Raw genomic sequence first — 20221 nt, 5'->3', positions numbered from 1 at the left:
CAGCAGCCACCTTCAGTCTGCTGCTGGACAGCCAGCAGCAGCAGCAGGAGAGGTATGTAATCAGGAGCCCTCCTGCTAAGGGTAGACAGCTGCTCGTTCCACCCCACCCCCCGCCTTAATTGGTTCTCCTCCCTTCCAACGGTGTTGAGGCGGGTGGGAACAGCAGGGGGTGAAGGTGCTGTGTTTAAAGAGGTGGAGTTATGCAGATCTAAAACGCGTGGATTGCAGCAGCAGCAAGCCGAAAAGTGCAGGCATGTAAGGGATCTAGAGGTTGACAACATGTCTTCTTAACGGGAGTCCAGGAGCTCATCTCCACAAATGGACTTTTCAGGATCCTTGGGTGGCTCCGTAGTTTGAAACCAATTCTGGTTATCGCTTCTCGGCCTTTTGGCTAAGATCAAGTGTAGTATCTGTTCTTATCAGTTTAATATCTGATACGTCCCCTATCTGGGGACCATATATTAAATGGATTTTTAGAACAGGGAGATGGAAAAAGAGCTTGCTCTGTCCACTCCACGCATTGACCTGGTATTGCAGTATCTCCAGGACCGGTGCACCCCTTCTTTAATGCAGTTTCTAAAATCAGAAAGAATTGAATTCAATGTTTTTTGTTCATTTTGCTTGTTTGTCGGATTTTGGGATGGACTCTTTGGCTTTGCTTTTCTTCTCCTCATTGGATTTTTCATGTTCAAAGTTGCAGAAGCCAGATTACAAGCTCATTTTGGTTCAACTTCAGCAACTGTGCATTGCATTGCCATGTAATGTGATGCAATGCTATCTTTCTAGCTCTCCCTTTTTACTTCCTTTTGGATAAACAGACATATTAGGCAAGCATTTTGGAGCTTTCACCTAAATAACTACAGGTGGTGAGATAAGCTGCACAATATAATTGACCTTTCAGTATATTGTTGCACACACACCATCTATTTAGCAAATGCCCTTGTTATCAACAGCAGCCTTTTAAACTCACCTGAGCTAACAGGTATGTGCGCTGGTTACTCTGCTGCGCTTAAAATTTCTTTTTTGGTTTGCTACAATGCCTTTTCTGAAACGTTGTCTCCTTCTGCTGGAACACTGACTTCTTTCATTTAATGCCTGCAGACTATAAAAGAGAACCCAACCCAAAAAGTTTGGTTGATTAGTCTGTGGCATTCTGTTAAACTGTTGCTTATGGCGGTCTCTGTGAGCTTCTCAGCGACATTCAGCCAGCCAGGTATCCTGCCTGCAGTAGATGGAATGTGGCAATGGAACGCTGGCTGCGCGTGTCATAATAGGCTCTGAGCCTTTATATACCTGTGCACAGCAGCAGCCACCTTCAGTCTGCTGCTGGACAGCCAGCAGAAGCAGCAGCAGGAGAGGTATGTAAACAGGAGCCCTCCTGCTAAGGGTAGACAGCTGCTCGTTCCACCCCACCCCCCGCCTTAATTGGTTCTCCTCCCTTCCAACGGTGTTGAGGCGGGTGGGAACAGCAGGGGGTGAAGGTGCTGTGTTTAAAGAGGTGGAGTTATGCAGATCTAAAACGCGTGGATTGCAGCAGCAGCAAGCCGAAAAGTGCAGGCATGTAAGGGATCTAGAGGTTGACAACATGTCTTCTTAACGGGAGTCCAGGAGCTCATCTCCACAAATGGACTTTTCAGGATCCTTGGGTGGCTCCGTAGTTTGAAACCAATTCTGGTTATCGCTTCTCGGCCTTTTGGCTAAGATCAAGTGTAGCATCTGTTCTTATCAGTTTAATATCTGATACGTCCCCTATCTGGGGACCATATATTAAATGGATTTTTAGAACAGGGAGATGGAAAAAGAGCTTGCTCTGTCCACTCCACGCATTGACCTGGTATTGCAGTATCTCCAGGACCGGTGCACCCCTTCTTTAATGCAGTTTCTAAAATCAGAAAGAATTGAATTCAATGTTTTTTGTTCATTTTGCTTGTTTGTCGGATTTTGGGATGGACTCTTTGGCTTTGCTTTTCTTCTCCTCATTGGATTTTTCATGTTCAAAGTTGCAGAAGCCAGATTACAAGCTCATTTTGGTTCAACTTCAGCAACTGTGCATTGCATTGCCATGTAATGTGATGCAATGCTATCTTTCTAGCTCTCCCTTTTTACTTCCTTTTGGATAAACAGACATATTAGGCAAGCATTTTGGAGCTTTCACCTAAATAACTACAGGTGGTGAGATAAGCTGCACAATATAATTGACCTTTCAGTATATTGTTGCACACACACCATCTATTTAGCAAATGCCCTTGTTATCAACAGCAGCCTTTTAAACTCACCTGAGCTAACAGGTATGTGCGCTGGTTACTCTGCTGCGCTTAAAATTTCTTTTTTGGTTTGCTACAATGCCTTTTCTGAAACGTTGTCTCCTTCTGCTGGAACACTGACTTCTTTCATTTAATGCCTGCAGACTATAAAAGAGAACCCAACCCAAAAAGTTTGGTTGATTAGTCTGTGGCATTCTGTTAAACTGTTGCTTATGGCGGTCTCTGTGAGCTTCTCAGCGACATTCAGCCAGCCAGGTATCCTGCCTGCAGTAGATGGAATGTGGCAATGGAACGCTGGCTGCGCGTGTCATAATAGGCTCTGAGCCTTTATATACCTGTGCACAGCAGCAGCCACCTTCAGTCTGCTGCTGGACAGCCAGCAGCAGCAGGAGAGGTATGTAATCAGGAGCCCTCCTGCTAAGGGTAGACAGCTGCTCGTTCCACCCCACCCCCCGCCTTAATTGGTTCTCCTCCCTTCCAACGGTGTTGAGGCGGGTGGGAACAGCAGGGGGTGAAGGTGCTGTGTTTAAAGAGGTGGAGTTATGCAGATCTAAAACGCGTGGATTGCAGCAGCAGCAAGCCGAAAAGTGCAGGCATGTAAGGGATCTAGAGGTTGACAACATGTCTTCTTAACGGGAGTCCAGGAGCTCATCTCCACAAATGGACTTTTCAGGATCCTTGGGTGGCTCCGTAGTTTGAAACCAATTCTGGTTATCGCTTCTCGGCCTTTTGGCTAAGATCAAGTGTAGTATCTGTTCTTATCAGTTTAATATCTGATACGTCCCCTATCTGGGGACCATATATTAAATGGATTTTTAGAACAGGGAGATGGAAAAAGAGCTTGCTCTGTCCACTCCACGCATTGACCTGGTATTGCAGTATCTCCAGGACCGGTGCACCCCTTCTTTAATGCAGTTTCTAAAATCAGAAAGAATTGAATTCAATGTTTTTTGTTCATTTTGCTTGTTTGTCGGATTTTGGGATGGACTCTTTGGCTTTGCATTTCTTCTCCTCATTGGATTTTTCATGTTCAAAGTTGCAGAAGCCAGATTACAAGCTCATTTTGGTTCAACTTCAGCAACTGTGCATTGCATTGCCATGTAATGTGATGCAATGCTATCTTTCTAGCTCTCCCTTTTTACTTCCTTTTGGATAAACAGACATATTAGGCAAGCATTTTGGAGCTTTCACCTAAATAACTACAGGTGGTGAGATAAGCTGCACAATATAATTGACCTTTCAGTATATTGTTGCACACACACCATCTATTTAGCAAATGCCCTTGTTATCAACAGCAGCCTTTTAAACTCACCTGAGCTAACAGGTATGTGCGCTGGTTACTCTGCTGCGCTTAAAATTTCTTTTTTGGTTTGCTACAATGCCTTTTCTGAAACGTTGTCTCCTTCTGCTGGAACACTGACTTCTTTCATTTAATGCCTGCAGACTATAAAAGAGAACCCAACCCAAAAAGTTTGGTTGATTAGTCTGTGGCATTCTGTTAAACTGTTGCTTATGGCGGTCTCTGTGAGCTTTTCAGCGACATTCAGCCAGCCAGGTATCCTGCCTGCAGTAGATGGAATGTGGCAATGGAACGCTGGCTGCGCGTGTCATAATAGGCTCTGAGCCTTTATATACCTGTGCACAGCAGCAGCCACCTTCAGTCTGCTGCTGGACAGCCAGCAGCAGCAGCAGCAGGAGAGGTATGTAATCAGGAGCCCTCCTGCTAAGGGTAGACAGCTGCTCGTTCCACCCCACCCCCCGCCTTAATTGGTTCTCCTCCCTTCCAACGGTGTTGAGGCGGGTGGGAACAGCAGGGGGTGAAGGTGCTGTGTTTAAAGAGGTGGAGTTATGCAGATCTAAAACGCGTGGATTGCAGCAGCAGCAAGCCGAAAAGTGCAGGCATGTAAGGGATCTAGAGGTTGACAACATGTCTTCTTAACGGGAGTCCAGGAGCTCATCTCCACAAATGGACTTTTCAGGATCCTTGGGTAGCTCCGTAGTTTGAAACCAATTCTGGTTATCGCTTCTCGGCCTTTTGGCTAAGATCAAGTGTAGTATCTGTTCTTATCAGTTTAATATCTGATACGTCCCCTATCTGGGGACCATATATTAAATGGATTTTTAGAACAGGGAGATGGAAAAAGAGCTTGCTCTGTCCACTCCACGCATTGACCTGGTATTGCAGTATCTCCAGGACCGGTGCACCCCTTCTTTAATGCAGTTTCTAAAATCAGAAAGAATTGAATTCAATGTTTTTTGTTCATTTTGCTTGTTTGTCGGATTTTGGGATGGACTCTTTGGCTTTGCTTTTCTTCTCCTCATTGGATTTTTCATGTTCAAAGTTGCAGAAGCCAGATTACAAGCTCATTTTGGTTCAACTTCAGCAACTGTGCATTGCATTGCCATGTAATGTGATGCAATGCTATCTTTCTAGCTCTCCCTTTTTACTTCCTTTTGGATAAACAGACATATTAGGCAAGCATTTTGGAGCTTTCACCTAAATAACTACAGGTGGTGAGATAAGCTGCACAATATAATTGACCTTTCAGTATATTGTTGCACACACACCATCTATTTAGCAAATGCCCTTGTTATCAACAGCAGCCTTTTAAACTCACCTGAGCTAACAGGTATGTGCGCTGGTTACTCTGCTGCGCTTAAAATTTCTTTTTTGGTTTGCTACAATGCCTTTTCTGAAACGTTGTCTCCTTCTGCTGGAACACTGACTTCTTTCATTTAATGCCTGCAGACTATAAAAGAGAACCCAACCCAAAAAGTTTGGTTGATTAGTCTGTGGCATTCTGTTAAACTGTTGCTTATGGCGGTCTCTGTGAGCTTCTCAGCGACATTCAGCCAGCCAGGTATCCTGCCTGCAGTAGATGGAATGTGGCAATGGAACGCTGGCTGCGCGTGTCATAATAGGCTCTGAGCCTTTATATACCTGTGCACAGCAGCAGCCACCTTCAGTCTGCTGCTGGACAGCCAGCAGCAGCAGCAGGAGAGGTATGTAATCAGGAGCCCTCCTGCTAAGGGTAGACAGCTGCTCGTTCCACCCCACCCCCCGCCTTAATTGGTTCTCCTCCCTTCCAACGGTGTTGAGGCGGGTGGGAACAGCAGGGGGTGAAGGTGCTGTGTTTAAAGAGGTGGAGTTATGCAGATCTAAAACGCGTGGATTGCAGCAGCAGCAAGCCGAAAAGTGCAGGCATGTAAGGGATCTAGAGGTTGACAACATGTCTTCTTAACGGGAGTCCAGGAGCTCATCTCCACAAATGGACTTTTCAGGATCCTTGGGTGGCTCCGTAGTTTGAAACCAATTCTGGTTATCGCTTCTCGGCCTTTTGGCTAAGATCAAGTGTAGTATCTGTTCTTATCAGTTTAATATCTGATACGTCCCCTATCTGGGGACCATATATTAAATGGATTTTTAGAACAGGGAGATGGAAAAAGAGCTTGCTCTGTCCACTCCACGCATTGACCTGGTATTGCAGTATCTCCAGGACCGGTGCACCCCTTCTTTAATGCAGTTTCTAAAATCAGAAAGAATTGAATTCAATGTTTTTTGTTCATTTTGCTTGTTTGTCGGATTTTGGGATGGACTCTTTGGCTTTGCTTTTCTTCTCCTCATTGGATTTTTCATGTTCAAAGTTGATGAAGCCAGATTACAAGCTCATTTTGGTTCAACTTCAGCAACTGTGCATTGCATTGCCATGTAATGTGATGCAATGCTATCTTTCTAGCTCTCCCTTTTTACTTCCTTTTGGATAAACAGACATATTAGGCAAGCATTTTGGAGCTTTCACCTAAATAACTACAGGTGGTGAGATAAGCTGCACAATATAATTGACCTTTCAGTATATTGTTGCACACACACCATCTATTTAGCAAATGCCCTTGTTATCAACAGCAGCCTTTTAAACTCACCTGAGCTAACAGGTATGTGCGCTGGTTACTCTGCTGCGCTTAAAATTTCTTTTTTGGTTTGCTACAATGCCTTTTCTGAAACGTTGTCTCCTTCTGCTGGAACACTGACTTCTTTCATTTAATGCCTGCAGACTATAAAAGAGAACCCAACCCAAAAAGTTTGGTTGATTAGTCTGTGGCATTCTGTTAAACTGTTGCTTATGGCGGTCTCTGTGAGCTTCTCAGCGACATTCAGCCAGCCAGGTATCCTGCCTGCAGTAGATGGAATGTGGCAATGGAACGCTGGCTGCGCGTGTCATAATAGGCTCTGAGCCTTTATATACCTGTGCACAGCAGCAGCCACCTTCAGTCTGCTGCTGGACAGCCAGCAGCAGCAGGAGAGGTATGTAATCAGGAGCCCTCCTGCTAAGGGTAGACAGCTGCTCGTTCCACCCCACCCCCCGCCTTAATTGGTTCTCCTCCCTTCCAACGGTGTTGAGGCGGGTGGGAACAGCAGGGGGTGAAGGTGCTGTGTTTAAAGAGGTGGAGTTATGCAGATCTAAAACGCGTGGATTGCAGCAGCAGCAAGCCGAAAAGTGCAGGCATGTAAGGGATCTAGAGGTTGACAACATGTCTTCTTAACGGGAGTCCAGGAGCTCATCTCCACAAATGGACTTTTCAGGATCCTTGGGTGGCTCCGTAGTTTGAAACCAATTCTGGTTATCGCTTCTCGGCCTTTTGGCTAAGATCAAGTGTAGTATCTGTTCTTATCAGTTTAATATCTGATACGTCCCCTATCTGGGGACCATATATTAAATGGATTTTTAGAACAGGGAGATGGAAAAAGAGCTTGCTCTGTCCACTCCACGCATTGACCTGGTATTGCAGTATCTCCAGGACCGGTGCACCCCTTCTTTAATGCAGTTTCTAAAATCAGAAAGAATTGAATTCAATGTTTTTTGTTCATTTTGCTTGTTTGTCGGATTTTGGGATGGACTCTTTGGCTTTGCTTTTCTTCTCCTCATTGGATTTTTCATGTTCAAAGTTGCAGAAGCCAGATTACAAGCTCATTTTGGTTCAACTTCAGCAACTGTGCATTGCATTGCCATGTAATGTGATGCAATGCTATCTTTCTAGCTCTCCCTTTTTACTTCCTTTTGGATAAACAGACATATTAGGCAAGCATTTTGGAGCTTTCACCTAAATAACTACAGGTGGTGAGATAAGCTGCACAATATAATTGACCTTTCAGTATATTGTTGCACACACACCATCTATTTAGCAAATGCCCTTGTTATCAACAGCAGCCTTTTAAACTCACCTGAGCTAACAGGTATGTGCGCTGGTTACTCTGCTGCGCTTAAAATTTCTTTTTTGGTTTGCTACAATGCCTTTTCTGAAACGTTGTCTCCTTCTGCTGGAACACTGACTTCTTTCATTTAATGCCTGCAGACTATAAAAGAGAACCCAACCCAAAAAGTTTGGTTGATTAGTCTGTGGCATTCTGTTAAACTGTTGCTTATGGCGGTCTCTGTGAGCTTCTCAGCGACATTCAGCCAGCCAGGTATCCTGCCTGCAGTAGATGGAATGTGGCAATGGAACGCTGGCTGCGCGTGTCATAATAGGCTCTGAGCCTTTATATACCTGTGCACAGCAGCAGCCACCTTCAGTCTGCTGCTGGACAGCCAGCAGCAGCAGCAGCAGGAGAGGTATGTAATCAGGAGCCCTCCTGCTAAGGGTAGACAGCTGCTCGTTCCACCCCACCCCCCGCCTTAATTGGTTCTCCTCCCTTCCAACGGTGTTGAGGCGGGTGGGAACAGCAGGGGGTGAAGGTGCTGTGTTTAAAGAGGTGGAGTTATGCAGATCTAAAACGCGTGGATTGCAGCAGCAGCAAGCCGAAAAGTGCAGGCATGTAAGGGATCTAGAGGTTGACAACATGTCTTCTTAACGGGAGTCCAGGAGCTCATCTCCACAAATGGACTTTTCAGGATCCTTGGGTGGCTCCGTAGTTTGAAACCAATTCTGGTTATCGCTTCTCGGCCTTTTGGCTAAGATCAAGTGTAGTATCTGTTCTTATCAGTTTAATATCTGATACGTCCCCTATCTGGGGACCATATATTAAATGGATTTTTAGAACAGGGAGATGGAAAAAGAGCTTGCTCTGTCCACTCCACGCATTGACCTGGTATTGCAGTATCTCCAGGACCGGTGCACCCCTTCTTTAATGCAGTTTCTAAAATCAGAAAGAATTGAATTCAATGTTTTTTGTTCATTTTGCTTGTTTGTCGGATTTTGGGATGGACTCTTTGGCTTTGCTTTTCTTCTCCTCATTGGATTTTTCATGTTCAAAGTTGCAGAAGCCAGATTACAAGCTCATTTTGGTTCAACTTCAGCAACTGTGCATTGCATTGCCATGTAATGTGATGCAATGCTATCTTTCTAGCTCTCCCTTTTTACTTCCTTTTGGATAAACAGACATATTAGGCAAGCATTTTGGAGCTTTCACCTAAATAACTACAGGTGGTGAGATAAGCTGCACAATATAATTGACCTTTCAGTATATTGTTGCACACACACCATCTATTTAGCAAATGCCCTTGTTATCAACAGCAGCCTTTTAAACTCACCTGAGCTAACAGGTATGTGCACTGGTTACTCTGCTGCGCTTAAAATTTCTTTTTTGGTTTGCTACAATGCCTTTTCTGAAACGTTGTCTCCTTCTGCTGGAACACTGACTTCTTTCATTTAATGCCTGCAGACTATAAAAGAGAACCCAACCCAAAAAGTTTGGTTGATTAGTCTGTGGCATTCTGTTAAACTGTTGCTTATGGCGGTCTCTGTGAGCTTCTCAGCGACATTCAGCCAGCCAGGTATCCTGCCTGCAGTAGATGGAATGTGGCAATGGAACGCTGGCTGCGCGTGTCATAATAGGCTCTGAGCCTTTATATACCTGTGCACAGCAGCAGCCACCTTCAGTCTGCTGCTGGACAGCCAGCAGCAGCAGCAGCAGGAGAGGTATGTAATCAGGAGCCCTCCTGCTAAGGGTAGACAGCTGCTCGTTCCACCCCACCCCCCGCCTTAATTGGTTCTCCTCCCTTCCAACGGTGTTGAGGCGGGTGGGAACAGCAGGGGGTGAAGGTGCTGTGTTTAAAGAGGTGGAGTTATGCAGATCTAAAACGCGTGGATTGCAGCAGCAGCAAGCCGAAAAGTGCAGGCATGTAAGGGATCTAGAGGTTGACAACATGTCTTCTTAACGGGAGTCCAGGAGCTCATCTCCACAAATGGACTTTTCAGGATCCTTGGGTGGCTCCGTAGTTTGAAACCAATTCTGGTTATCGCTTCTCGGCCTTTTGGCTAAGATCAAGTGTAGTATCTGTTCTTATCAGTTTAATATCTGATACGTCCCCTATCTGGGGACCATATATTAAATGGATTTTTAGAACAGGGAGATGGAAAAAGAGCTTGCTCTGTCCACTCCACGCATTGACCTGGTATTGCAGTATCTCCAGGACCGGTGCACCCCTTCTTTAATGCAGTTTCTAAAATCAGAAAGAATTGAATTCAATGTTTTTTGTTCATTTTGCTTGTTTGTCGGATTTTGGGATGGACTCTTTGGCTTTGCTTTTCTTCTCCTCATTGGATTTTTCATGTTCAAAGTTGCAGAAGCCAGATTACAAGCTCATTTTGGTTCAACTTCAGCAACTGTGCATTGCATTGCCATGTAATGTGATGCAATGCTATCTTTCTAGCTCTCCCTTTTTACTTCCTTTTGGATAAACAGACATATTAGGCAAGCATTTTGGAGCTTTCACCTAAATAACTACAGGTGGTGAGATAAGCTGCACAATATAATTTACCTTTCAGTATATTGTTGCACACACACCATCTATTTAGCAAATGCCCTTGTTATCAACAGCAGCCTTTTAAACTCACCTGAGCTAACAGGTATGTGCGCTGGTTACTCTGCTGCGCTTAAAATTTCTTTTTTGGTTTGCTACAATGCCTTTTCTGAAACGTTGTCTCCTTCTGCTGGAACACTGACTTCTTTCATTTAATGCCTGCAGACTATAAAAGAGAACCCAACCCAAAAAGTTTGGTTGATTAGTCTGTGGCATTCTGTTAAACTGTTGCTTATGGCGGTCTCTGTGAGCTTCTCAGCGACATTCAGCCAGCCAGGTATCCTGCCTGCAGTAGATGGAATGTGGCAATGGAACGCTGGCTGCGCGTGTCATAATAGGCTCTGAGCCTTTATATACCTGTGCACAGCAGCAGCCACCTTCAGTCTGCTGCTGGACAGCCAGCAGCAGCAGCAGCAGGAGAGGTATGTAATCAGGAGCCCTCCTGCTAAGGGTAGACAGCTGCTCGTTCCACCCCACCCCCCGCCTTAATTGGTTCTCCTCCCTTCCAACGGTGTTGAGGCGGGTGGGAACAGCAGGGGGTGAAGGTGCTGTGTTTAAAGAGGTGGAGTTATGCAGATCTAAAACGCGTGGATTGCAGCAGCAGCAAGCCGAAAAGTGCAGGCATGTAAGGGATCTAGAGGTTGACAACATGTCTTCTTAACGGGAGTCCAGGAGCTCATCTCCACAAATGGACTTTTCAGGATCCTTGGGTGGCTCCGTAGTTTGAAACCAATTCTGGTTATCGCTTCTCGGCCTTTTGGCTAAGATCAAGTGTAGTATCTGTTCTTATCAGTTTAATATCTGATACGTCCCCTATCTGGGGACCATATATTAAATGGATTTTTAGAACAGAGAGATGGAAAAAGACCTTGCTCTATCCACTCCACGCATTGACCTGGTATTGCAGTATCTCCAGGACCGGTGCACCCCTTCTTTAATGCAGTTTCTAAAATCAGAAAGAATTGAATTCAATGTTTTTTGTTCATTTTGCTTGTTTGTCGGATTTTGGGATGGACTCTTTGGCTTTGCTTTTCTTCTCCTCATTGGATTTTTCATGTTCAAAGTTGCAGAAGCCAGATTACAAGCTCATTTTGGTTCAACTTTAGCAACTGTGCATTGCATTGCCATGTAATGTGATGCAATGCTATCTTTCTAGCTCTCCCTTTTTACTTCCTTTTGGATAAACAGACATATTAGGCAAGCATTTTGGAGCTTTCACCTAAATAACTACAGGTGGTGAGATAAGCTGCACAATATAATTGACCTTTCAGTATATTGTTGCACACACACCATCTATTTAGCAAATGCCCTTGTTATCAACAGCAGCCTTTTAAACTCACCTGAGCTAACAGGTATGTGCGCTGGTTACTCTGCTGCGCTTAAAATTTCTTTTTTGGTTTGCTACAATGCCTTTTCTGAAACGTTGTCTCCTTCTGCTGGAACACTGACTTCTTTCATTTAATGCCTGCAGACTATAAAAGAGAACCCAACCCAAAAAGTTTGGTTGATTAGTCTGTGGCATTCTGTTAAACTGTTGCTTATGGCGGTCTCTGTGAGCTTCTCAGCGACATTCAGCCAGCCAGGTATCCTGCCTGCAGTAGATGGAATGTGGCAATGGAACGCTGGCTGCGCGTGTCATAATAGGCTCTGAGCCTTTATATACCTGTGCACAGCAGCAGCCACCTTCAGTCTGCTGCTGGACAGCCAGCAGCAGCAGCAGCAGGAGATGTATGTAATCAGGAGCCCTCCTGCTAAGGGTAGACAGCTGCTCGTTCCACCCCACCCCCCGCCTTAATTGGTTCTCCTCCCCTCCAACGGTGTTGAGGCGGGTGGGAACAGCAGGGGGTGAAGGTGCTGTGTTTAAAGAGGTGGAGTTATGCAGATCTAAAACGTGTGGATTGCAGCAGCAGCAAGCCGAAAAGTGCAGGCATGTAAGGGATCTAGAGGTTGACAACATGTCTTCTTAACGGGAGTCCAGGAGCTCATCTCCACAAATGGACTTTTCAGGATCCTTGGGTGGCTCCGTAGTTTGAAACCAATTCTGGTTATCGCTTCTCGGCCTTTTGGCTAAGATCAAGTGTAGTATCTGTTCTTATCAGTTTAATATCTGATACGTCCCCTATCTGGGGACCATATATTAAATGGATTTTTAGAACAGGGAGATGGAAAAAGAGCTTGCTCTGTCCACTCCACGCATTGACCTGGTATTGCAGTATCTCCAGGACCGGTGCACCCCTTCTTTAATGCAGTTTCTAAAATCAGAAAGAATTGAATTCAATGTTTTTTGTTCATTTTGCTTGTTTGTCGGATTTTGGGATGGACTCTTTGGCTTTGCTTTTCTTCTCCTCATTGGATTTTTCATGTTCAAAGTTGCAGAAGCCAGATTACAAGCTCATTTTGGTTCAACTTCAGCAACTGTGCATTGCATTGCCATGTAATGTGATGCAATGCTATGTTTCTAGCTCTCCCTTTTTACTTCCTTTTGGATAAACAGACATATTAGGCAAGCATTTTGGAGCTTTCACGTAAATAACTACAGGTGGTGAGATAAGCTGCACAATATAATTGACCTTTCAGTATATTGTTGCACACACACCATCTATTTAGCAAATGCCCTTGTTATCAACAGCAGCCTTTTAAACTCACCTGAGCTAACAGGTATGTGCGCTGGTTACTCTGCTGCGCTTAAAATTTCTTTTTTGGTTTGCTACAATACCTTTTCTGAAACGTTGTCTCCTTCTGCTGGAACACTGACTTCTTTCATTTAATGCCTGCAGACTATAAAAGAGAACCCAACCCAAAAAGTTTGGTTGATTAGTCTGTGGCATTCTGTTAAACTGTTGCTTATGGCGGTCTCTGTGAGCTTCTCAGCGACATTCAGCCAGCCAGGTATCCTGCCTGCAGTAGATGGAATGTGGCAATGGAACGCTGGCTGCGCGTGTCATAATAGGCTCTGAGCCTTTATATACCTGTGCACAGCAGCAGCCACCTTCAGTCTGCTGCTGGACAGCCAGCAGCAGCAGCAGCAGGAGAGGTATGTAATCAGGAGCCCTCCTGCTAAGGGTAGACAGCTGCTCGTTCCACCCCACCCCCCGCCTTAATTGGTTCTCCTCCCTTCCAACGGTGTTGAGGCGGGTGGGAACAGCAGGGGGTGAAGGTGCTGTGTTTAAAGAGGTGGAGTTATGCAGATCTAAAACGCGTGGATTGCAGCAGCAGCAAGCCGAAAAGTGCAGGCATGTAAGGGATCTAGAGGTTGACAACATGTCTTCTTAACGGGAGTCCAGGAGCTCATCTCCACAAATGGACTTTTCAGGATCCTTGGGTGGCTCCGTAGTTTGAAACCAATTCTGGTTATCGCTTCTCGGCCTTTTGGCTAAGATCAAGTGTAGTATCTGTTCTTATCAGTTTAATATCTGATACGTCCCCTATCTGGGGACCATATATTAAATGGATTTTTAGAACAGGGAGATGGAAAAAGAGCTTGCTCTGTCCACTCCACGCATTGACCTGGTATTGCAGTATCTCCAGGACCGGTGCACCCCTTCTTTAATGCAGTTTCTAAAATCAGAAAGAATTGAATTCAATGTTTTTTGTTCATTTTGCTTGTTTGTCGGATTTTGGGATGGACTCTTTGGCTTTGCTTTTCTTCTCCTCATTGGATTTTTCATGTTCAAAGTTGCAGAAGCCAGATTACAAGCTCATTTTGGTTCAACTTCAGCAACTGTGCATTGCATTGCCATGTAATGTGATGCAATGCTATCTTTCTAGCTCTCCCTTTTTACTTCCTTTTGGATAAACAGACATATTAGGCAAGCATTTTGGAGCTTTCACCTAAATAACTACAGGTGGTGAGATAAGCTGCACAATATAATTGACCTTTCAGTATATTGTTGCACACACACCAACTATTTAGCAAATGCCCTTGTTATCAACAGCAGCCTTTTAAACTCACCTGAGCTAACAGGTATGTGCGCTGGTTACTCTGCTGCGCTTAAAATTTCTTTTTTGGTTTGCTACAATGCCTTTTCTGAAACGTTGTCTCCTTCTGCTGGAACACTGACTTCTTTCATTTAATGCCTGCAGACTATAAAAGAGAACCCAACCCAAAAAGTTTGGTTGATTAGTCTGTGGCATTCTGTTAAACTGTTGCTTATGGCGGTCTCTGTGAGCTTCTCAGCGACATTCAGCCAGCCAGGTATCCTGCCTGCAGTAGATGGAATGTGGCAATGGAACGCTGGCTGCGCGTGTCATAATAGGCTCTGAGCCTTTATATACCTGTGCACAGCAGCAGCCACCTTCAGTCTGCTGCTGGACAGCCAGCAGCAGCAGCAGCAGGAGAGGTATGTAATCAGGAGCCCTCCTGCTAAGAGTAGACAGCTGCTCGTTCCACCCCACCCCCCGCCTTAATTGGTTCTCCTCCCTTCCAACGGTGTTGAGGCGGGTGGGAACAGCAGGGGGTGAAGGTGCTGTGTTTAAAGAGGTGGAGTTATGCAGATCTAAAACGCGTGGATTGCAGCAGCAGCAAGCCGAAAAGTGCAGGCATGTAAGGGATCTAGAGGTTGACAACATGTCTTCTTAACGGGAGTCCAGGAGCTCATCTCCACAAATGGACTTTTCAGGATCCTTGGGTGGCTCCGTAGTTTGAAACCAATTCTGGTTATCGCTTCTCGGCCTTTTGGCTAAGATCAAGTGTAGTATCTGTTCTTATCAGTTTAATATCTGATACGTCCCCTATCTGGGGACCATATATTAAATGGATTTTTAGAACAGAGAGATGGAAAAAGAGCTTGCTCTATCCACTCCACGCATTGACCTGGTATTGCAGTATCTCCAGGACCGGTGCACCCCTTCTTTAATGCAGTTTCTAAAATCAGAAAGAATTGAATTCAATGTTTTTTGTTCATTTTGCTTGTTTGTCGGATTTTGGGATGGACTCTTTGGCTTTGCTTTTCTTCTCCTCATTGGATTTTTCATGTTCAAAGTTGCAGAAGCCAGATTACAAGCTCATTTTGGTTCAACTTCAGCAACTGTGCATTGCATTGCCATGTAATGTGATGCAATGCTATCTTTCTAGCTCTCCCTTTTTACTTCCTTTTGGATAAACAGACATATTAGGCAAGCATTTTGGAGCTTTCACCTAAATAACTACAGGTGGTGAGATAAGCTGCACAATATAATTGACCTTTCAGTATATTGTTGCACACACACCATCTATTTAGCAAATGCCCTTGTTATCAACAGCAGCCTTTTAAACTCACCTGAGCTAACAGGTATGTGCGCTGGTTACTCTGCTGCGCTTAAAATTTCTTTTTTGGTTTGCTACAATGCCTTTTCTGAAACGTTGTCTCCTTCTGCTGGAACACTGACTTCTTTCATTTAATGCCTGCAGACTATAAAAGAGAACCCAACCCAAAAAGTTTGGTTGATTAGTCTGTGGCATTCTGTTAAACTGTTGCTTATGGCGGTCTCTGTGAGCTTCTCAGCGACATTCAGCCAGCCAGGTATCCTGCCTGCAGTAGATGGAATGTGGCAATGGAACGCTGGCTGCGCGTGTCATAATAGGCTCTGAGCCTTTATATACCTGTGCACAGCAGCAGCCACCTTCAGTCTGCTGCTGGACAGCCAGCAGCAGCAGCAGCAGGAGAGGTATGTAATCAGGAGCCCTCCTGCTAAGGGTAGACAGCTGCTCGTTCCACCCCACCCCCCGCCTTAATTGGTTCTCCTCCCTTCCAACGGTGTTGAGGCGGGTGGGAACAGCAGGGGGTGAAGGTGCTGTGTTTAAAGAGGTGGAGTTATGCAGATCTAAAACGCGTGGATTGCAGCAGCAGCAAGCCGAAAAGTGCAGGCATGTAAGGGATCTAGAGGTTGACAACATGTCTTCTTAACGGGAGTCCAGGAGCTCATCTCCACAAATGGACTTTTCAGGATCCTTGGGTGGCTCCGTAGTTTGAAACCAATTCTGGTTATCGCTTCTCGGCCTTTTGGCTAAGATCAAGTGTAGTATCTGTTCTTATCAGTTTAATATCTGATACGTCCCCTATCTGGGGACCATATATTAAATGGATTTTTAGAACAGAGAGATGGAAAAAGACCTTGCTCTATCCACTCCACGCATTGACCTGGTATTGCAGTATCTCCAGGACCGGTGCACCCCTTCTTTAATGCAGTTTCTAAAATCAGAAAGAATTGAATTCAATGTTTTTTGTTCATTTTGCTTGTTTGTCGGATTTTGGGATGGACTCTTTGGCTTTGCTTTTCTTCTCCTCATTGGATTTTTCATGTTCAAAGTTGCAGAAGCCAGATTACAAGCTCATTTTGGTTCAACTTTAGCAACTGTGCATTGCATTGCCATGTAATGTGATGCAATGCTATCTTTCTAGCTCTCCCTTTTTACTTCCTTTTGGATAAACAGACATATTAGGCAAGCATTTTGGAGCTTTCACCTAAATAACTACAGGTGGTGAGATAAGCTGCACAATATAATTGACCTTTCAGTATATTGTTGCACACACACCATCTATTTAGCAAATGCCCTTGTTATCAACAGCAGCCTTTTAAACTCACCTGAGCTAACAGGTATGTGCGCTGGTTACTCTGCTGCGCTTAAAATTTCTTTTTTGGTTTGCTACAATGCCTTTTCTGAAACGTTGTCTCCTTCTGCTGGAACACTGACTTCTTTCATTTAATGCCTGCAGACTATAAAAGAGAACCCAACCCAAAAAGTTTGGTTGATTAGTCTGTGGCATTCTGTTAAACTGTTGCTTATGGCGGTCTCTGTGAGCTTCTCAGCGACATTCAGCCAGCCAGGTATCCTGCCTGCAGTAGATGGAATGTGGCAATGGAACGCTGGCTGCGCGTGTCATAATAGGCTCTGAGCCTTTATATACCTGTGCACAGCAGCAGCCACCTTCAGTCTGCTGCTGGACAGCCAGCAGCAGCAGCAGCAGGAGATGTATGTAATCAGGAGCCCTCCTGCTAAGGGTAGACAGCTGCTCGTTCCACCCCACCCCCCGCCTTAATTGGTTCTCCTCCCCTCCAACGGTGTTGAGGCGGGTGGGAACAGCAGGGGGTGAAGGTGCTGTGTTTAAAGAGGTGGAGTTATGCAGATCTAAAACGTGTGGATTGCAGCAGCAGCAAGCCGAAAAGTGCAGGCATGTAAGGGATCTAGAGGTTGACAACATGTCTTCTTAACGGGAGTCCAGGAGCTCATCTCCACAAATGGACTTTTCAGGATCCTTGGGTGGCTCCGTAGTTTGAAACCAATTCTGGTTATCGCTTCTCGGCCTTTTGGCTAAGATCAAGTGTAGTATCTGTTCTTATCAGTTTAATATCTGATACGTCCCCTATCTGGGGACCATATATTAAATGGATTTTTAGAACAGGGAGATGGAAAAAGAGCTTGCTCTGTCCACTCCACGCATTGACCTGGTATTGCAGTATCTCCAGGACCGGTGCACCCCTTCTTTAATGCAGTTTCTAAAATCAGAAAGAATTGAATTCAATGTTTTTTGTTCATTTTGCTTGTTTGTCGGATTTTGGGATGGACTCTTTGGCTTTGCTTTTCTTCTCCTCATTGGATTTTTCATGTTCAAAGTTGCAGAAGCCAGATTACAAGCTCATTTTGGTTCAACTTCAGCAACTGTGCATTGCATTGCCATGTAATGTGATGCAATGCTATGTTTCTAGCTCTCCCTTTTTACTTCCTTTTGGATAAACAGACATATTAGGCAAGCATTTTGGAGCTTTCACGTAAATAACTACAGGTGGTGAGATAAGCTGCACAATATAATTGACCTTTCAGTATATTGTTGCACACACACCATCTATTTAGCAAATGCCCTTGTTATCAACAGCAGCCTTTTAAACTCACCTGAGCTAACAGGTATGTGCGCTGGTTACTCTGCTGCGCTTAAAATTTCTTTTTTGGTTTGCTACAATACCTTTTCTGAAACGTTGTCTCCTTCTGCTGGAACACTGACTTCTTTCATTTAATGCCTGCAGACTATAAAAGAGAACCCAACCCAAAAAGTTTGGTTGATTAGTCTGTGGCATTCTGTTAAACTGTTGCTTATGGCGGTCTCTGTGAGCTTCTCAGCGACATTCAGCCAGCCAGGTATCCTGCCTGCAGTAGATGGAATGTGGCAATGGAACGCTGGCTGCGCGTGTCATAATAGGCTCTGAGCCTTTATATACCTGTGCACAGCAGCAGCCACCTTCAGTCTGCTGCTGGACAGCCAGCAGCAGCAGCAGCAGGAGAGGTATGTAATCAGGAGCCCTCCTGCTAAGGGTAGACAGCTGCTCGTTCCACCCCACCCCCCGCCTTAATTGGTTCTCCTCCCTTCCAACGGTGTTGAGGCGGGTGGGAACAGCAGGGGGTGAAGGTGCTGTGTTTAAAGAGGTGGAGTTATGCAGATCTAAAACGCGTGGATTGCAGCAGCAGCAAGCCGAAAAGTGCAGGCATGTAAGGGATCTAGAGGTTGACAACATGTCTTCTTAACGGGAGTCCAGGAGCTCATCTCCACAAATGGACTTTTCAGGATCCTTGGGTGGCTCCGTAGTTTGAAACCAATTCTGGTTATCGCTTCTCGGCCTTTTGGCTAAGATCAAGTGTAGTATCTGTTCTTATCAGTTTAATATCTGATACGTCCCCTATCTGGGGACCATATATTAAATGGATTTTTAGAACAGGGAGATGGAAAAAGAGCTTGCTCTGTCCACTCCACGCATTGACCTGGTATTGCAGTATCTCCAGGACCGGTGCACCCCTTCTTTAATGCAGTTTCTAAAATCAGAAAGAATTGAATTCAATGTTTTTTGTTCATTTTGCTTGTTTGTCGGATTTTGGGATGGACTCTTTGGCTTTGCTTTTCTTCTCCTCATTGGATTTTTCATGTTCAAAGTTGCAGAAGCCAGATTACAAGCTCATTTTGGTTCAACTTCAGCAACTGTGCATTGCATTGCCATGTAATGTGATGCAATGCTATCTTTCTAGCTCTCCCTTTTTACTTCCTTTTGGATAAACAGACATATTAGGCAAGCATTTTGGAGCTTTCACCTAAATAACTACAGGTGGTGAGATAAGCTGCACAATATAATTGACCTTTCAGTATATTGTTGCACACACACCAACTATTTAGCAAATGCCCTTGTTATCAACAGCAGCCTTTTAAACTCACCTGAGCTAACAGGTATGTGCGCTGGTTACTCTGCTGCGCTTAAAATTTCTTTTTTGGTTTGCTACAATGCCTTTTCTGAAACGTTGTCTCCTTCTGCTGGAACACTGACTTCTTTCATTTAATGCCTGCAGACTATAAAAGAGAACCCAACCCAAAAAGTTTGGTTGATTAGTCTGTGGCATTCTGTTAAACTGTTGCTTATGGCGGTCTCTGTGAGCTTCTCAGCGACATTCAGCCAGCCAGGTATCCTGCCTGCAGTAGATGGAATGTGGCAATGGAACGCTGGCTGCGCGTGTCATAATAGGCTCTGAGCCTTTATATACCTGTGCACAGCAGCAGCCACCTTCAGTCTGCTGCTGGACAGCCAGCAGCAGCAGCAGCAGGAGAGGTATGTAATCAGGAGCCCTCCTGCTAAGAGTAGACAGCTGCTCGTTCCACCCCACCCCCCGCCTTAATTGGTTCTCCTCCCTTCCAACGGTGTTGAGGCGGGTGGGAACAGCAGGGGGTGAAGGTGCTGTGTTTAAAGAGGTGGAGTTATGCAGATCTAAAACGCGTGGATTGCAGCAGCAGCAAGCCGAAAAGTGCAGGCATGTAAGGGATCTAGAGGTTGACAACATGTCTTCTTAACGGGAGTCCAGGAGCTCATCTCCACAAATGGACTTTTCAGGATCCTTGGGTGGCTCCGTAGTTTGAAACCAATTCTGGTTATCGCTTCTCGGCCTTTTGGCTAAGATCAAGTGTAGTATCTGTTCTTATCAGTTTAATATCTGATACGTCCCCTATCTGGGGACCATATATTAAATGGATTTTTAGAACAGAGAGATGGAAAAAGAGCTTGCTCTATCCACTCCACGCATTGACCTGGTATTGCAGTATCTCCAGGACCGGTGCACCCCTTCTTTAATGCAGTTTCTAAAATCAGAAAGAATTGAATTCAATGTTTTTTGTTCATTTTGCTTGTTTGTCGGATTTTGGGATGGAC

The 20221-nt window shown here is 44.9% G+C and overlaps 16 non-coding genes across 16 annotated transcripts; all 16 read left to right on the top strand.

Moving 5' to 3' along the window:
- The first annotated feature begins 371 nt into the window (after positions 1 to 371).
- Positions 372 to 562, top strand: LOC141180250 (U2 spliceosomal RNA). Its single transcript, XR_012256014.1, has one exon. It is a non-coding gene; the product is annotated as a U2 spliceosomal RNA (small nuclear RNA).
- Positions 563 to 1677: 1115 nt separating this feature from the next.
- Positions 1678 to 1868, top strand: LOC141179531 (U2 spliceosomal RNA). Its single transcript, XR_012255538.1, has one exon. It is a non-coding gene; the product is annotated as a U2 spliceosomal RNA (small nuclear RNA).
- A 1109-nt stretch (positions 1869 to 2977) lies between these two features.
- LOC141180249 (U2 spliceosomal RNA) lies at positions 2978 to 3168 on the top strand. Its single transcript, XR_012256013.1, has one exon. It is a non-coding gene; the product is annotated as a U2 spliceosomal RNA (small nuclear RNA).
- A 1115-nt stretch (positions 3169 to 4283) lies between these two features.
- On the top strand, positions 4284 to 4474 carry LOC141180248 (U2 spliceosomal RNA). The gene has a single exon (XR_012256012.1). It is a non-coding gene; the product is annotated as a U2 spliceosomal RNA (small nuclear RNA).
- A 1112-nt stretch (positions 4475 to 5586) lies between these two features.
- LOC141180247 (U2 spliceosomal RNA) lies at positions 5587 to 5777 on the top strand. Its single transcript, XR_012256011.1, has one exon. It is a non-coding gene; the product is annotated as a U2 spliceosomal RNA (small nuclear RNA).
- Positions 5778 to 6886: 1109 nt separating this feature from the next.
- Positions 6887 to 7077, top strand: LOC141180246 (U2 spliceosomal RNA). The gene has a single exon (XR_012256010.1). It is a non-coding gene; the product is annotated as a U2 spliceosomal RNA (small nuclear RNA).
- A 1115-nt stretch (positions 7078 to 8192) lies between these two features.
- On the top strand, positions 8193 to 8383 carry LOC141180244 (U2 spliceosomal RNA). Its single transcript, XR_012256008.1, has one exon. It is a non-coding gene; the product is annotated as a U2 spliceosomal RNA (small nuclear RNA).
- Positions 8384 to 9498: 1115 nt separating this feature from the next.
- Positions 9499 to 9689, top strand: LOC141180243 (U2 spliceosomal RNA). Its single transcript, XR_012256007.1, has one exon. It is a non-coding gene; the product is annotated as a U2 spliceosomal RNA (small nuclear RNA).
- A 1115-nt stretch (positions 9690 to 10804) lies between these two features.
- Positions 10805 to 10995, top strand: LOC141179662 (U2 spliceosomal RNA). The gene has a single exon (XR_012255656.1). It is a non-coding gene; the product is annotated as a U2 spliceosomal RNA (small nuclear RNA).
- Positions 10996 to 12110: 1115 nt separating this feature from the next.
- Positions 12111 to 12301, top strand: LOC141180242 (U2 spliceosomal RNA). Its single transcript, XR_012256006.1, has one exon. It is a non-coding gene; the product is annotated as a U2 spliceosomal RNA (small nuclear RNA).
- Positions 12302 to 13416: 1115 nt separating this feature from the next.
- Positions 13417 to 13607, top strand: LOC141180240 (U2 spliceosomal RNA). Its single transcript, XR_012256005.1, has one exon. It is a non-coding gene; the product is annotated as a U2 spliceosomal RNA (small nuclear RNA).
- Positions 13608 to 14722: 1115 nt separating this feature from the next.
- Positions 14723 to 14913, top strand: LOC141179589 (U2 spliceosomal RNA). Its single transcript, XR_012255590.1, has one exon. It is a non-coding gene; the product is annotated as a U2 spliceosomal RNA (small nuclear RNA).
- A 1115-nt stretch (positions 14914 to 16028) lies between these two features.
- Positions 16029 to 16219, top strand: LOC141179661 (U2 spliceosomal RNA). Its single transcript, XR_012255655.1, has one exon. It is a non-coding gene; the product is annotated as a U2 spliceosomal RNA (small nuclear RNA).
- Positions 16220 to 17334: 1115 nt separating this feature from the next.
- On the top strand, positions 17335 to 17525 carry LOC141180239 (U2 spliceosomal RNA). The gene has a single exon (XR_012256004.1). It is a non-coding gene; the product is annotated as a U2 spliceosomal RNA (small nuclear RNA).
- A 1115-nt stretch (positions 17526 to 18640) lies between these two features.
- On the top strand, positions 18641 to 18831 carry LOC141180237 (U2 spliceosomal RNA). Its single transcript, XR_012256002.1, has one exon. It is a non-coding gene; the product is annotated as a U2 spliceosomal RNA (small nuclear RNA).
- A 1115-nt stretch (positions 18832 to 19946) lies between these two features.
- LOC141179588 (U2 spliceosomal RNA) lies at positions 19947 to 20137 on the top strand. Its single transcript, XR_012255589.1, has one exon. It is a non-coding gene; the product is annotated as a U2 spliceosomal RNA (small nuclear RNA).
- Positions 20138 to 20221: the final 84 nt, after the last annotated feature.

Source organism: Phyllobates terribilis, unplaced genomic scaffold (genome assembly GCF_046119375.1).
Source record: "Phyllobates terribilis strain yellow unplaced genomic scaffold, ASM4611937v1 Scaffold_30__1_contigs__length_15301838, whole genome shotgun sequence".
Lineage (NCBI taxonomy): Eukaryota > Metazoa > Chordata > Amphibia > Anura > Dendrobatidae > Phyllobates > Phyllobates terribilis.
The sequence above is the reverse complement of the archived record's forward strand: the minus strand, read 5'-3'. Positions and strand labels throughout refer to the sequence as shown.